This window comes from Syngnathus scovelli, unplaced genomic scaffold, assembly GCF_024217435.2.
Source record: "Syngnathus scovelli strain Florida unplaced genomic scaffold, RoL_Ssco_1.2 HiC_scaffold_179, whole genome shotgun sequence".
Classification (NCBI taxonomy): Eukaryota; Metazoa; Chordata; class Actinopteri; order Syngnathiformes; family Syngnathidae; genus Syngnathus; species Syngnathus scovelli.
Genome location: NW_026061273.1, coordinates 26,061 through 43,803, shown reverse-complemented (window position 1 = coordinate 43,803; position 17,743 = coordinate 26,061).

The window sequence follows — 17,743 nt, the reverse complement described above, 5'->3', positions numbered from 1 at the left end:
GCAAAGGGCTAGACATGCTGAAAAAGTGATCAAAAAAGGCAAAAGTTCTGATGTATTTCATCTAGATAATGATGATGATGAACTAGATTAAGATACAACAGTCTTCTTCCAAGGGTCCCAGCTAGGCAGAGGGAGAGGTAGAGGCCAACAAGGTTGCAGGCCGCCATATAATTCAAAACCCCCACGAGATTCTGACAACTGTTGGAACTGTGGGAGACGAGGACACTTCGCACGAGAGTGTCGTTTTGCAAAACAATATCAATCAAAGGGTGGAGGAAGGAGCAGAGGAGAAGCCAAATTTTTAGCATGACAAGCTTCCTCCTCTTTGACCGCTTATGCTCATACAGAGAAAGAAAGAATAGATGCCCATATGACAGCAAAACATGTCATTGTCAGATTATTAGAATTTTTTTTAGATTATTAGAAATCCTGTTCACACAAGAAGTATGACAATGCTGTTTGTAGGCCCAATTACAAATGAATAGGGATCAAATTGTGTTACACTGAAGTTAAAATATGCAAATCAAGTGGTAAAGAAATGCAACTTGCTTCTAGAAGATAAATAAATAAAATTAGAATGTGCTGTCCTCGTGTGCATGGGAGGGACCAGCTCATGATCGACCACAGGAAATGGCCAGCCTGTGACGAATCATTGTTGCTGGGAACTACCTTTTGCATGCGAGAGCTGTGCATGTGTGTGCGTATATGTTAAAATGATGAACATTGGCTAAAGTTTTAGTATAAAAAAAATTTGCTAGACTGTGGTCTATCCAATTTGCACCGCAGAACAGAAATGATTTTGAAAGATAAAAATGAGAGGAAAAAGAGAGAAATCTGTTTGCAAGCAGAAACTAATCCACACTAGTGCATGTTAAGTGTCAAGCCCACATGAGAAATTCGAAGAAAAAAAATGACAGAACATGCTTTCAGGAATTGGAAGAAGCTAAATTGTGAATTTAAGATTTTGCAATGCTACATTTAATAGGAATAATTGATTGGTTGTGTTATAAGATTATACAAAATTCTAAATGCAAGCTAAATCTGAGAGATTGAGTTCTTCAAATTTAAAAACAAAGAAAAACTTCAGATTAATTTGCCAGTTGTTTGTTTTAGTTAAGTTTTTTTGAATTGGTGGATTGTTCTACCAGGAAACCTGAGTTGGAAATGATATATGAATGTTGTGTAGTGAGCTTGGATGAATTGGGACCAATGTGATAGAAAGACTCCTTTTTGGAGACTGCGTGTGAGATGCAAATGAACATTGATGAATGATAGCCTGAATGAAAAGAAATTACAGGTTGAATGGTTGAAGTTGTTGGCGACTACTATAGAAAATTAGTAGAGCGACTTTGATGAAAGAGTGATTTTGAGCAGGTTGAATGTTAGAAAGAAACACGTAGCTTTTGGATTGATAATTAACTAGAAAAAAACTGGAGAACCAGTAACACATGTAGATGTGTGAACTGAGAAATTGAGAAGCGTTTTGGAAAGAAAGTCAAATTAAATGATGATGGAATCGTATGTAGTAAAGAACGCATTCTCCCAAAAAGTTTGTCAAGGTGTGAGGCATGGGCGTTGCCAAGCCTCAAAAGGGGGGGGGAGTGAGTAGGACAGATAGTGGAAGATAGTAATAATACAACACTTTATGACAATGAATTTTCGAATACATTTGGTGTTATATTGTGGTAATTTTTTTGTTCTTGTGTAGATAGGTTAGCAACACGAGAGATTTAGAGATCCAAAAGAAAGACAGTTAAAAGAAAACATTTTTGATTTGGACAATTGCAGGCTAAACAGGAACATGAGAACGATAAGAACTACGAGGTGGGATCCAATTTCATTGGGGAGATAGAGAATTCACAGCACCATACTCTAAGTCACATTTTTGAGCAAGCATGACAATAACATGTGAGAGGTCAAGACATACAGATCAGGGCTCTATGTGGAAAGCAGACCTCGATGAGTTGATTTTCAATAATGATACTGAAGACAACATACTGTCCGATTAAATTGGAACTATAGATAAAATGTAGCTCAAAAATAGGATGAGTTGCAGGATTTACGATATAAAAACGAGACCGCTGTTATTAGAAGAATTTGAAGTTTGGTAAACAAACATTACCAGCAAATTGATGGAAGCAGCTACATTTGGAGATAGTCTTACAAGTGTTCAAACCAGCCTCTCATTCTCAGTGTCAGAGTCCCTGAAACCCAATCCGAGACTTCGCCTGCAGCCGTGAACAACCACAAAATGGTGCCTGGCTCTGAAGCACCTTTGACCTTTGGCGAAGGACAAGAAAAGACTGCTGTTGTGCTTGGAGGAGGACAAGTACACTCCGGAGGAAATACAACATCCTCGGGGACGGAAAAGACAGTGAAAAGCGGAGGAACTCACAATGATGAAAATTGACTCATTTGAACAATGGACTCATTCAAGAGTGATGGATGGGGTCGCTCTGAAGCAACAACAAAAGAACACCAACTTGATAGGGTGAAGTGCGGCAAAAAGATATGGACTTGGAGTGTCCGACAACCAAATCGCACTCCTTGCTACGGCGTTCCCAAATTTGGTGAAGCTTGGTTCAAAGTGGAAGGGAGGTTCATTGTGCACTGAGTTTGACAGAACTGAGGAGATTTGATAAATAAATAAATAAAAATTGGAAAAATACGTAGGGCTACAGATTATAATCAGAGATTGAACGGATTTGGATAAAACAAATAGGCTAAAACGGTAGGAAACAAGAGCAAGATCTTATATTTTGGCTCATCAAGCTTAAGACGTAGAGGTCGAGTTATATGAATTTTAGAACAGGGCCACCTACGACTGCACCGACATGAAAAAGTAGAAGTGAGAGAGCAGAGTATGGGATTATATGCTAAAACGTCTGCTATACATTTACCAATAGGAGATTCTATCAAGAGAAGCTACATGAGAGATGGATTAGAATCTCTTTGTCTGCGTGGGTGTGTGTGTGTGTTCACACCCTGTGTGGGTGCGAGCGTGTGAGGAGAAAGAAGGCATGGGTAAGACAATCTCTTTTAAACCAGGAGGCAATAAATGGGAACACCCCTGTCATAAATAGTTTTTGGTTAAAGGGAATCATTAGGAAGTGTTCAAACTCTTCCCGCAAACATTCCTATTTGCCAATTAAATGGGCACTACAATTGACTACGAGAGTTGCAAACAACAGATGAAGAGCAGTCCCTGGCAGATTATATGATCAGGACGCTCAAACTGTGTCAAAGACAAATTTACTGCCGCTTGATCTTTCCTCCTCACAGGTCGACAACCCCATCAATCCAGGAGACTGGGTCTACATCGAGGTCATCAAAGGAAGGGACTGGGCCAGCCACGACGGGAGGGACCATTCCAAGTCTTGCTGACTACACATGTTGCACCCAAGGTTGCAGGACCCACAAATGCATTAACGACGACTGCTCTCCAGGAGGAAACTGGATGGGAGCTTTGGACATCACCGCTGTGTGCCAGGATGAGAGAGCCATTTTCAAGGTGTAAGGGCACTACTACCAACATGGCTGCACCATCGGACGGGACCTACTTCGTCCAGAAGTTCAGAGGCACTGCCTCACCTGCATCCTATGAGTGCACGTGCCTGTTCAGTACGGATCATGGTTTTGTGGTCACAAGAGTTGTCCGATGCTGCCTGCCAACTGGACACGAGTGTGTGTAACAGACCTCACCTACAGACTAGAACATCATCAGCAGACGAAAACACGGGCACATATACAACTTCTTAGACGTGACAGTTGTGATGATGATAATGAGACGTGGATTGCGTAGATGCTGTTCTGTTGAGCATGTTTTACAGAAACTTGATGATTTGACCACCGAAAATGCTTCACAAGTGATGGATACAATGATGTACTGTTTCTGTGTTTTTCTTTTTATTTTTTATTGATAGCATTCTGGTCGCCTGTGGCAACGGGGCCGTGTAAGAATTTTCCTGCTAATAACATCTGGCCAGCAGGTTTTTCGCTTACACAATAAGTTTGATCTGGGGTGTTGAGGTAATGCCTCATCTTCACTGGAAGGTGTTGCTATCATTGTTTGTTGTTTTTATTTTTGCTGTTCTTCTTTCTTCATTATACATATATATATATATGTTTTTCTTTCTTACTTGTCTTTGTTGTTTGGGGTGACATAATCATATGATAAAACAGGAGGGAGATGTTAGGGTTTTCCAGGTTATCTTGATCCTATGATTATGTTGGAATGTAACCTGTAATACTTAAACTCGGTTGTCCTGTCTTAACAAAAGTAGTAGAACAAAGTGACTAGCTGCAGAGGAAGCAATCAAAGTTGTTTAGTTCACACAACATCGTGAAGGACCCCCTGCTGTGCTTTGATCAGCCAGGGGCTTCGGCCATTCGTCTACTCTGACCCCCACTCTCACCCCCACTCTGTTCCTCCTAATAAATATGCCCTTGCAGGAAGGAGACTTTTCAGACTTCATTCGATAATCGCTGTTCAGACAGCGACGAATGGACTCTCCACCTGCAGGTGTCTAAAAGAACTTGCTTGTCTCCTGTTTGGTTCTTGCAAAATAAGTTGGAGTGAGCAAATCTCTAACACAAAGGATGATAATAAGGTGGCTCCCTCCATTGACGACCTCTTGTTCCTGAACATCATGGAAAGGAACCTAAAGAAAGAAAAAGATATTAGCTGGGTGGCCCCGCTTCCATTTAAGTCACCAAGGCGTTGCCTCTCTGACAACAAAGTCCAGGCCACAAATCAACTTTCATTACTGAGACGGAGTCTTGAAAGGGAACCAGCGATGAAACAGCATTTCCTCACCTTCATGGAGAAGGTCTTTCGGAACAAACACATAGAAGTGGCCCCTCCTCTGAAAGAGAACGAAGAGCGTTGGTACATGCCAACCTTCGGCGTTTATCATCCAAAGAAGCCCGGCAACATCCGTGTGGTGTTCGACTCGAGCGCCCAGCATGGAGGAGTTTCACTGAATAATGTTCTGCTGACCGGGCCTGACCTTAACAATACCCTGCTCATGTTCCGAAAGAAGGCTGTGGCAGTGACAGCGGACATCGAACAAATGTTCCACTGTTGCCTCGTCAAGGAAGAGGACCGCAACTTCCTGAGGTTCCTGTGGTTCCGGGACAACAACCCATACAAAAACATTATCGAGTACTGCATGAGGGTCCACGTATTCAGGAGTAGTCCCTCCCCTGCGGTAGCCATCTACTGCTTCCGGCAGAGCAGAGAGAATGGGGACCCTGACGTCAAACAGTTTGTCAAACGGGACTTTTATGTGGATGATGGCTTGAAGTCGTTCCCTACAGTGGAAGCAGCAGTGGACCTGCTCAAGAGACCGCAAGACACTCTCTCAGAATCAAACTTGCGACTGCATAAAATCGCCTCAAACTATAGAGAAGTAGTGGAGGCCTTCCCAGCCTGAGACCACGCTACAGACTTCAAAGACCTCGATCTCGGTTCCGATGCACTTCCCATGCAGCACAGCTTGGGTCTCAACTGTGACCTAATGTCCGACACCTTCACCTTCAAGTTAGGCAACGAAGAGAAACCCTTCACCCGCCGAGGCATCCTATCTAGCATGAACAGCATTTACGATCCTCTCGGATTCATCGCCCCAGTCACCATCCAAGGCAAAGACATTCTCAGTAAACTAACAAAGGATCATAGTGACTGGGACTCGCCTCTCCTACAAGAGATGGAAGAGATGTGGATCACATGACGGTCTTCTTTAGACGACCTTGGCACCCTCCAGATACCTCGGACCTACGGAGAGATCTCTCTCTTAGTAATGTCACGCAGAGAGTTATGCGTCTTTTGCGACGCCTCAACTAAAGCAATCAGTGATGTAGCCTATCTTAGGCTAACAGATGCAGAGGACACCATCCACGTGGGCTTCGTTATGGGTAAGGCTAAGCTGGCCCCCATCCCCGAGCACACAGTGGCAAGACTCGAGCTCTGCGCAGCGGTTCTTGTAGTGGAACTTGCGGAACTCATGTCCTCAGAGATCGACATGCAACTAGACGAGACTACCTTATACAGCGACACAACCCTTCTCACCCAGAAGGTGAATGTACCTTCAACCCCAGTCGGTGACTGGATCAAAGACCTCCACAAGTCCCAGTGGCGCCAAGTCCAACATCTAGCCCAAACGTTTGTCCTTCTCAAAGACAATCAGGTCGTGAGAAACGAGTGGCCTCTGGGACTGATTACTCAGGTCTTCCCCAGCAACGATGGCATGGTATGTAAAGTTGAGGTCAAGGTCTCCAAGACAGGCGGGACAAAACTGTACCAGCTTCCCATCTCCTTCTTGCCCCTGATGAGAAACAGTAAGAACTGTATGATGGACCTTTTTTAGGTTGTGGCAAAATGCCAGATGGGGAGTGTCATGTCTTTGTAGTCTGTGATCAGTGTTACGATGGAGTATGTTAGGGTTTTTCAAATTATCCTTATCGTATGATTATGTTGGAATGCAACCGGTAATAAATAACCTACCTTGTCTCATCCTACACAAGGTCGTAAAACATCCCCTGATATGTTTTGACTAGAGCACAAGGGCTTCCTATTCAGTCTACTCTTACCCCCACTATTTCTCTTAATAAATATGTCCTTGCAGTTGGGAGAGCCAGACTTCATTCTGGAGCGAGTGAACTCGCCACCTGCAGGTGTCTAAAAGTACTTGCCTGTCTCCCGTGTGGTTCTTGCAAAATAAGTTGGAGTGAGCAAATCTCTAACAGAGTAGGTCACGTGACTATAATAAGGAAGTAAGCGCATGTTAGTACGGTGTTGAAAGCAAACGCTGCTTGTTCTATTCTCTCCTGCAGTTCGGCAAAACTACTACCTACATTTTGTGTTATACAAGGCACCGTTGGTATGTACCTTTGTATAAGATTCAAGATTCAAGAGTTTTTTAATTCACCATGTTTGAGCGTGCCAAACAAGGAATTTGACTTCGGTAAATCCCAGCCTCTGTTCAACATTTAGGTGACAACACTCAGGACGTGAAAAATGGAAGATATTCTCAAACATGCCCTGATCTTAAACTCCCAAGAGGGCAAGGAAAAACTCAAAACTCCAGCTAGGGGAAATGAGAAACCTTGAGAAGAGACCACAGATGGGAGGGTCCCTCTTCTCGGGTGACCAGGCTGCAATGGATACAGAGAGGACACATAGTACAAACAGTGTAGACAAAAAAGTTATTATGTATCGAAATACATCCTTTGAGTTCTGAAATTATTATTATTATTATTATAGTTTTCTGTGATGTTAGACGATCTGTTGGGAAAGCGAACGTCATGTCGGTTAACATTGAGTTTCATGACTAACGTTAGTCATTCTCCTGTCGCCCTATTGTGGCCGTAGTCAATGTGTTCATGTGTAATAAATATGTTAATAATGATTCACTAATTCATAGATTTCATATTGATTTAATTCATTTAGTTTGTATGACTGATTATACAATGTGGTTTGTATTCTCCCAGTTTCACCCATTTCCTTGTTATTCAACCTGGAGTCCCTCTCCGTGAGTAGTCACCTTATCGTGGTGGAGGGGTTTGCGTGCCCCTATGATCCTAGGAGCCATGTTGTCCGGGGCTTCATGCCCCTGGAAGTGTCACCCATGGCAAAAGTGTCCTAGGTGAGGGGCCAAACAAAGCACGGCTCACCCAAGCCCCTTATGACGAAAAAGACAAATGGACTTCGTTTTCCCTCGCCCGGACGCGGGTCACTGCCCCCCCCCCCCCCCCTCTGGAGCCAGGTCTGGAGGTGGGGCTCAAAGGCGAGTGCCTGGTGGCTGGGCCTTTGCCCACGGGGCCCGGCCGGGCATAGCCCGAAAAGAAAACATGGGTTCCCCTTCCCATGGGCTCACCACCTGTAGGAGGGGCCAAAGGGTCGGGTGCAAAGTGACCTGGGCGGCGGCCAAAGGCGGGGACCTTGGTGGTCCGATCCCCGGCTGCAGAGGCTGGCTCTTGGGACATGGAATGTCACCTCTCTGGTTGGAAAGGAGCCCGAGCTGGTGTGTGAGGCAGAAAAGTTCCGACTAGACATAGTCGGAATTGCCTTCACACATAGTTTGGGCTCTGGTACAAGCCCTCTCGAGAGGGGCTGGACTCTCTTCCACTCTGGATTTGCCCACGGTGAATGGCGTCGAGCAGATGTGGGCATACTTATTGCCCCTCGGCTGGGCACCTGCACATTGGGGTTCACCCCGGTGAACGAGAGGGTAGCCTCCCTCCGCCTTCGGGTGGGGGGGACGGGTCCTGACTGTTGTTTGTGTCTATGCACCAAACGGCAGCTCAGAGTACCAACCCTTCTTGGAGTCCCTGGAGGAAGTGCTGGAGAGTGCTCCTTCTGGGGACTCAATTGTTCTACTGGGTGACTTCAATGCTCATGTGGGCAATGACAATGAGAACCGGAAGGGCGTGATTAGGTGGAACCCCCCCCCCCCCCCCCCCCCCCGATCTGAACCCGAGCGGTGTTCTATTATTGGACGTCTGTGCAGTTCGATAATCGACTTTGTAGCCGTGTTATCGGATTTGCGGCCACATGTTTTGGACACTCGGGTGAAGACAGGGGCAGAGCTGTCAACTTATCACCACCTGGTGGTGGGTTGGCTCCGATGGTGGGGGAAGATGCCGGTCCGACCTGGCAGACCCAAACGTTCTGTGAGTCAAAGTCAAAGTCAAAGTCTGCTTTATTGTCAATTTCTTCACATGTCAAGACACACAAAGAGATCGAAATTACGTTTCCCACTATCGCACGGTGACAAGACATAGTACACAATATACATACAAGTAAACAGCACAAAAAGTAAAAACAAGAAGGCAGAAACAATGAATAAATAAGAGCTTTGAATGAATAATAAATAAACAAATAACATAATAAATAAGGAGCAAAAATGGAGCAAGTGTGCATACAGCAGACAGTCAGAATATAGCGCAAAAGAACAGGACGTTATGCAGCCGAGGGTGGAGGGGGGAGAATGTTCAGGATCCTAACAGCCTGGAGTATGAAGCTGAATCATGGTCGTTGTGGGTGAGATGGGAGGTGTAAATGTCCTTCAGGGAGGGGAGTGAAGCACCAATAATCTTACCAGCCGTGTTCACTATGCGCTGCAGGGCCTTCATGTTGTATTCAGTGCAGCTACAACCCCACACAGCGATACAACTGGAGAGGATGCTCTCAATGGTGCCACGGTAGAATGTGGTCATAATGGCCAGAGGAACACTTGCTCGCCTGAGTTTCCACAGGTAGTACAGGGGGCGCTGAGTTTTCTTTGCCAGTGATGCAGTGTTGGTGGTCCAGGAGAGGTCCTCACTGATGTGCACCCCCTGGAATCTGCTCACTCTCTCCACCACAGCACTGTTGATGGTCAGTGGCAGGTGTTGGGTGTGACCCTTCCGGAAATCAACAACAATCTCCTTGGTCTTGTTGACGTTCAGCAGGAGGTTGTTGTCCCTGCACCACGTGGCCAGAAGGTCGACCTCCGACCTGTATTGAGTCTCGTCGCCCTCGGTGATGAGACCCACCAGAGTCGTGTCGTCGGCATATTTCAGCACACGGTTGCTGCTGTAAGTTGCAGTGCAGTCATGCGTCAGCAGGGTGAAGAGCAGCGGACTGAGCACGCAGCCTTGGGGGGCCCCCATGCTCAGCGTGATGCTGGCGGAGATATTGTCGCCAACACGTACTACCTGAGGCCTCTGACAGAGGAAGTCCAGTAGCCAGTTGCAGAGGTAGGTACTGAGGCCCAGCTTGTCAAGTTTGCAGATGAGTCGCTGTGCTACAATGGTGTTGAATGCAGAACTGAAGTCCACAAACAGCAATCTCACATACGAGTCCCTTCTTCCAGGTGGGTGAGGGCTGAGTGGAGGGCAGAGCAGATGGCATCCTCAGAGGACCGTTTGACTCGGTACTCAAACTAGAAGGGGTCTATGGTGGGGGTAGAATGGATCTGATGTGCTCCATGACAAGCTGCGCAAAGTACTTCATGATGATCGGTGTCAGTGCCACGGGGCGGTAGTCAGTCATTGAAGCAGGATGGACCAGGTTTCTTCGGCACAGGTACGATGGTGGCAGCCTGAAACATGATGGGACGATTACCTGCTGCAGGGAAATGTTAAAGATGTCCGTGAAGACACCCATCAGCTCCTCAGCGCAGTCCTTCAGCGCTCGACCTGGGATGTTGTCTGGGCCCGCCGCCTTACGGGTGTTGATACCGGCAAGCATCGTCCTCACGCTATCGGCAGAGAGGCACAGGGGCTGCTCGTGTGGAGGGGGAAGGGTCTTCAGCGGGCAAGTGCTGTTCTGAGCGTCGAAGTGAGCAAAGAAGCGGTTCAGATCGTTGAGCAGAGGGATGTTGCCCTCACAGCTCTGCGGCACGGGCTTGTAGTCCGTGATGGTCTGAATGCCTTGCCATAGGCTCCGTGCATCCCTGCTGTCTTTGAAGTGGGTGGTAATCTTGCAAGAGAATGCCTTTTTCGCTTCCTTGATGCTCCGGGACAGGTCGCCCCTCGCTGTTCTCATGCCAGCCTCATCCTCAGCTCTGAAGGCTTTGTCCCTGGCCCTCAGCAGCCTGAGGACAGCCCCTGTCAGCCATGGCTTCCAGTTAGCCCGAGTGACGATGTATTTTGTGTGGGTCACATCATCAATGTATTTCGTGATGTAAGAGGAAACAGAGTCAGTATACTCCTCTATGTCCGTCTGATTGTTGCAAGTGGCTGCCTGCTTAAACATTTCCCAGTCAGTTGTGTCAAAGCAGTCTCGAAGCGCATCAGAGGCACCCTCAGGCCACACTCTTACCCGCTTGTGAGCCGGCCTGGATGCTTTCACTCTTTGTCTGTATGCGGGCATAAGCATAACAGTGATATGGTCAGAAAGTCCAATATGGGGTTAGGGGGTGGCTTTGAAAGCCCCTTTATGTGTAGTGTAGACCAGGTCCAGGAAGCTGTCACCACATGTTGGAAAATTAGCATGCTGGTGAAGCCTTGGAAAAACAGACTTTAGGTTAGCATGATTAAAATCCCCAGCGAAGACGGTGAAACCGTCAGGGTGCGCTGTCTGTTGTTCACTGACAGCCTGGTATAACTCACTAAGAGCCGTGATCCTGTCGCTTTCAATGTTGGAAAGCGGGATGTATACCACGACTAGCAGAATCGCAGTAAATTCCCTTGGCAGGTAAAAAGGACGGCACTTAATGATCACAAACTCCGCCAGTGGCGAGCAGTGCTTTCATACAACTACAGAGTCCCGGCACCATTCGTCACGGATGTAGACACGGATTCCTCCTCCTCGCGATTCCCCCCCTTCACAATGGCCCGGTCTGCCCGATAGCACACTAGCTGCTCCAGATGCACAGCAGAGTCCGGAATGTTGACACTCAAGCAAGTCTCAGTGAACATGAGCACACAGCAAATACTCACTGTCCGGTTCGTAGATCTCACCAGTCGAATGTAATCCATTTTGTTGTCCAGCGATCGAACATTTGCCAGAAGAATGGAAGACACGAGTTTGGTTGGCCGCTAGCCTGGGCCGGATGCCTCCGCGCTTGCCTCTCTTCTGCCTCCTCGCACACTGCCTCCGACGCTTTCTATCCGGGGGAGGAGTAGCAGGCGAGTCCGGCGTTGTTTCAGGCCGGAGTAGTCCGAGTTCCTTTAATGTCTTTGTTTCAAAGTTCAGAACGCTGCAAAACTCGCTTTTGCCAATGTCGAGTAGAACCTGCTTGTAGCACGACGTAGGAAGGCAAGACGAACACATAAAACTGTCGGACAAACACTAACTAAACGAATAAAACACCGTTCGGGTGGGACAGAGAGAGGTAGCTGCGTGTGCACGGGTCTGTTGGGAACGTCTGGCAGAATACCCTGTAAGGAAGAGCTTCAACTCCCACCTACGTCCCGGGGGAGGCGGGGGACATTGAGTCCGAGTGGACCATGTTCCGCGCCTCCATTGTTGAGGCGGCCGACCGGAGCTGTGGCCGTAAGGTCATTGGTGCCTGTCGTGGCGGCAATCCCCGAACCCGCTGGTGGACACCGGCGGTAAGGGATGCCGTCAGGCTGAAGAAGGAGTCCTATCGGGCCATTTTGGCCTGCGGGATTCCGGAGGCAGCCGACAGGTACCGGATGGCCAAGTGGAACGTAGCTTCGGCGGTTGCTGAGGCAAAAACCCGGGCAGGGGAGGAGTTTGGCGTGGCCTTGGAGAATGACTTCCGGACGGCTTTGAGGAAATTCTGGTCCACCATCCGGCGTCTCAGGAGGGGGAAGCAGTGCAACGTCAACTAGGTTTACAGTGGGGATGGCGTGCTGCTGACCTCGACTTGGGACGTCGTGAGTCGGTGGGGAGAATACTTCGGAGACCTCCTCAATTCCACTGACACGCCTTCCATTGTGGAAGCAGGGCCTGCGGACTCCGAGGCAGACTCTCCAATCTCTGGGATCGAAGTCACTGAGGTAGTTAAAAAACTCCTCGGTGGCAAGACCCCGGGGGTGGATGAGATCCGCCCGGAGTTCTTAAGAGCTCTGGATGTTGTGGGGCTGTCATGGCTGACACGCCTCTACAACATTGCGTGGACATCGGGGGACAGTGCCTCTGGATTGGCAGACTGGGGTGTTGGTTTCCCTCTTTAAGAAGGGGGACCGGAGGGTGTGTTCCAATTACAGGGGAATCACATTCCTCAGCCTCCCTGGTAAGGTCTATTCAGGGGTGCTGGAGAGGAGGGTCCGTCGGGAGGTCGAACCTCGGATTCAGGAGGATCAGTGTGGCTTTTGTCCTGGCCGTGGAACAGTGGACCAGCTCTACACCCTCGGCAGGATCCTCGAGGGTGCATGGGAGTTCGCCCAACCAGTCCACATGTGTTTTGTGGACTTGGAGAAGGCGTTCGACCGTGTCCCTCGGGAGGTTCTGTGGAGGGTGCTTCGGGAGTATGGGGTGCCGAGCCAACGGATAAGGGCGGTTCGGTCCCTGTACCACCAATGCCAGAGTTAGGTTCGCATTTCCGGCAGTAAGTCCGATTCGTTCCCAGTGAGGGTTGGACTCCGCCAAGGCTGCCCTTTGTCACCGATTCTGTTCATAGTTTTTATGGAAAGAATTTATAGCCGCAGCGTAGGCGTTGAGGGGGTCTCGTTTGGGGACCTCAGCATTGCGTCTCTGCTTTTTGCAGACGACGTGGTGCTGTTGGCTTCTTCAGGCCATGATCTCCAGCTCTCACTGGAGCGGTTTGCAGCCGAGTGTGAAGCGGTCGGGATGAGGTCAGCACCTCCAAATCCGAGTCCATGGTCCTCGATTGGAAAAGGGTGGAATGCCCTCTCCAGATCGGGGATGAGATCCTGTCCCAAGTGGAGGAGTTCAAGTATCTTGGGGTCTTGTTCACGAGTGAGGGGAGGATGGAGCGCGAGATCGAAGGGCGGATCGGTGCAGCGTCAGCAGTAATGCGGACCCTGTACCGGTCCGTCGTGGTAAAGAGAGAGCTGAGCCAAAATGCAAAGCTCTCAATTTACCGGTCGATTTACGCTCCTACCCTCACCTATGGTCACGAGCTATGGGTCGTGACCGAAGGAACGAAATCTCGGATGCAAGCGGCCAAAATGAGTTTTCTCCGCAGGATGTCTGGACTCTCCCTTAGAGATTGGGTGAGAAGCTCGGTCATCCGGGAGAGACTCGGAGTAGAGTCGCTACTCTCCCACGTTGGGATGAGCCAGATGAGGTGGCTTGGGCATCTCATCAGGATGCCTCCTGGATGCCTCCCTGGGGAGGTGTTCCGGGCATGTCCCGCCAGTAGGAGACCCCGGGGACGACCCAGGACGCGCTGGAGAGACTGTGTCTCTCAGCTGGCCTGGAAACGCCTTGGGATCCCCCGGGATGAGCTGGACGAAGTGGCTGGGGTGAGGGAAGTCTGGGAGTCCCTCCTAAAGCTGCATCTTATGAGCAACTCTCGTAATGCATTAGCGGATTTAATGCTGGAGGTGCGTGCTTTTGTGGAAGAGCCCCTTATAACTCGAGGTTCAAACCCCCTCTCTTGGTGGCAAATTACAGGTGTGGTTTATCGCAGATTTTCTCATGTGATGAAAAAGAGACTGCATTATGGCTACATTTGTCCCATCTGAGAGGATATTCAGTAAGATGGGGCAGATATTATCAGAGAGACGAAATCGACTGAGCTCATCAAAAGTTAGTCAGCTTGTATTTTTAAATGCAAATCTCGAGTAAAAGCAAAAGAAATTACAATGTATGTCCATTCATCAAGTTTTTTTTTTCATGTTTACATTTTGTTTTACAATGGAGGATAAAATATTGAAAAGGCAGCAACAGCAATGTCTAAATATTCTATATTAATTTTATACTAATTTATACAAACATAGTTGCTCCATCAGAGCACAGACACGGCACACATGTTCACGTTTATTTGACTATTTTGATGTGTTTGCGCCTTTTATAACTGGATCATTTTGGTCACTTTTTTGAATTTTCTACTGTGCCCTCCCCTGCCATCATGAAAAGGGGAAAAAACAAATTCGATTGTCATATTCATCAAATTGTTTTTATTATAAACTTGTCAAACGCACCTCTCGGATTAAGGTGCCCCCGGCTTCCCAGTAACGGGTTTGTTTTAGCCGGGTTCGGAGATTCGTCCGTAATCTAACCACCCGAGTTAAATTAACTCCTCCGGAATCAATCTAATTTCTGTACGACGCCAAACCCTCTCAAGTCACCCGAAGCTCGTGCCGAGTAACTCAATTCGAGGCAGGACTTCGAAGTGACCGCATCGTATTGATGGCTCCCCGCTAATGTTTGAAGTTCTTATTTGTTACGGATATTTTTTAGATGTCTTTGTTAAGACCTCAGGGATTCGTTTGTATAGCGCACCCAAGCACTAGTTTTGCCGAAGTAAAGGTTGATATGGGTCCGTTCCACTTGGTCGCTCATGCAGCGAGCCGACCAACTTTTTTATTCGAAAGAGAATCGAATTAATAAAAGTGTGACAATAATAGCATTTAAGAAGAAAATTAATGCACTTTATATGATTAATTTTAACTTCGTATACGCAGATCTAGCTCTTAACCGTCGGAGTTCTTCACCCCTCTTAATTGCTTTAAAAAGAATAACAACTTATTCTAAACCGGATAAAAATGTCGTGCTCTGTTTAGATTTGCCCGATAATTAATTTGGAAGGCAAGTCTATTTTTTGATCGTGTCCCGTTTAACTTTTGACGCGGCCCGACAATTTTAGGAACTGGGCCGCGTCCGACGGGCAATCGAAATACTTTTATTCTCCTCCAATTCCAATGATTTATTTTAACCGTCGTCGTTATTTTATTTAGAAGAAGTAAATTTCCAACAATTCACTTTTAACGAAATCCACTCCTCCCTTAAATATTTACGAAAGTTATTTAATTCTCCAACTTCCTCGGAGTTACTTTTTCCGCGGCCCGTCAAAAAGGGGAAGCGGGCCTGAGCCTTTCAAATAGTTAGATAACTTTCCGTTCTACACAAAACCAATAATCTGATTTAAACACTTCCTTTAATTTATTCAAACGAAACAACTTTCGAACGGATCGAAATTTACTCGTGGCTCAAATAACTACGGAAGTTATTTAAGTCTCTAACTTGTTCGGAGTTCCTTTTTACGCGGCCCGTCTAAAAGGGGAAGCGGGCCTGAGCCTTCGGTTGCATATTCAGTACAAATCCGCGCACAACGAAGTAAGTAATATACAAAACACATTTATTGAAGAAACATGGAATAGAATTACAAATCTCAATTACTCCAGAAACTGAACAATTTCACTCACTGATACCCGTGTTAATAAAATCATTCAATCCCAGAACAATTCGATTGCAAAACACAGTTCATAAAAAAGGGAAGAGGTAAATACCAGTTGCGTGCTATTTTTGGTGGAAGCAAAGTCGAGTGATCAGTTCGATCTCGCTTCTAAAATCCAAATTAGAGAAACAGGCTGGCCACGAGGAAGCCGGCGGCCCGATGACTATTCCCCCCTCTCGCTAAAATACATAAAAACGGTCATCCTCACCAATTTCTCGTTTAAAGTTGCCCAGTCCAATTTTTAGGAGTAAATCCAAGTTAATTTTAGTCCAGTGATCCTGCGTCTCACACAAAGATCTTTGGGACTTTGGAAAAAATCTTGAAAATCCTCCGGGCCTCTTCACGTATGAGAGCTCTTTTGGGGGAAAAAGCCCTGAAGCTGCTCCTGCAGGACCTTTTATAGACCTCTCCGTCCCCCCCCCCTCCCCTTTCTTTTCTCCTGTACTTTCCCTATAGGGTAAGACTGCCCAGTTTTCCCACGCCTATAGAAGGGACTGGCCAGCTTTCTCACGCCTATAGAGGGAACTGGCCAGTTTTCCCACGCCCATAGATGGAACTGGCCAGCCTCCCCACGCTTTGTTATCTGTGGCCTTCAGCAGCTGTTTCCGCCCTGACCACGCAGTACTTTCCACCAAATGCACAGCTAGTGGTAAAACCTTTCACTTCCCCTTTTCACCCTTGACCTAATTTATGTCACGCCACTATTCTCATAGTGACGGGTTTCTTGATCGAATTGACAAATAATATTGCTTAAAGCGGTTACAGAATACATTTTTAGCCAAGCAAAGAAATAAAAATAAAAATCACATTTGTGCTTCCCCAAACAATTTATGTCACGCCACTATTCTCATAGTGACGGGTTTCTTGATCGAATTGACAAATAATATTGCTTAAAGCGGTTACAGAATACATTTTTAGCCAAGCAAAGAAATAAAAATAAAAATAACATTTGTGCTTCCATGCGTGACTCACACTCTGACACCGTGTTCCTTTTTTATATCCATTTTGGTCTGGCGCCATCTTTTGGACAAATTTGGAATTTCAGCTCTGCCAATTTATTCCTGTGAACAATCCATATTCTACCATTTGCACCATCTCTACCCCCATGTTACATGACAAACTTTATAATATTAAGTCATTTTCCTTTTAATTTCAGTAGTTTTGTATTATTTTGTACCAAAATCGCTGAATTTTTATAGTTATGCTAAAACCGAAAACGAGTCGCTCGCAGGAGGCAACTTCCTGCCTTGCCTCCTCTGAGGATTGTGTAATCACACGGCTGCCTATGCTGACAGGCTATGCAGTTAGACTGAACTGCTGTCTGTCTCTATGTCGCTGCTTAAGTGTTCAAACACTAATTATAATAATTAACTAATTTTGGTAACTCAGCTGATGTATATAATATTTAATGTTTTTTGTCATCTGTCTGTAACGTCTTGTTTCAAGAGATCCAACGGAGGCAACGAAAAAAGTGCTCTCGCCTTATGGCAGGGGGCGCTAGTGATCTCCAGTTCAAATTTACAGTGAACAACTGAGGAGCAGTTGTCCATTCATTTCGTTTTACATTTGTTTTTTTTTGTTTTTTTCATTTTTACATTTTGTTTTACAATGGAGGATTAAATATTGAAAAGCGAGCAACAGCAATGTCTAAATATTCTAGATTAATTTTATATTAATTTATACAAACATAGTTGCTCCATCAGAACGCAGACATGGCACACATAGCTTGGTAACTTTTCTATTACACATAAGGCAGAGCTCATGGACATTGGCCTGGCTCGTCAGTGGGGAATTGACTTCCTGCCTCTGAGCCCCTCCATTCCCGCACGTGCCATTGATGGCCGTCTGATTGGCGAGGTGGCTTTCGCGACGGAACCAGTTAAGTTACTGCTCTCCGGCAATCACCATGAAACCATCCAGTT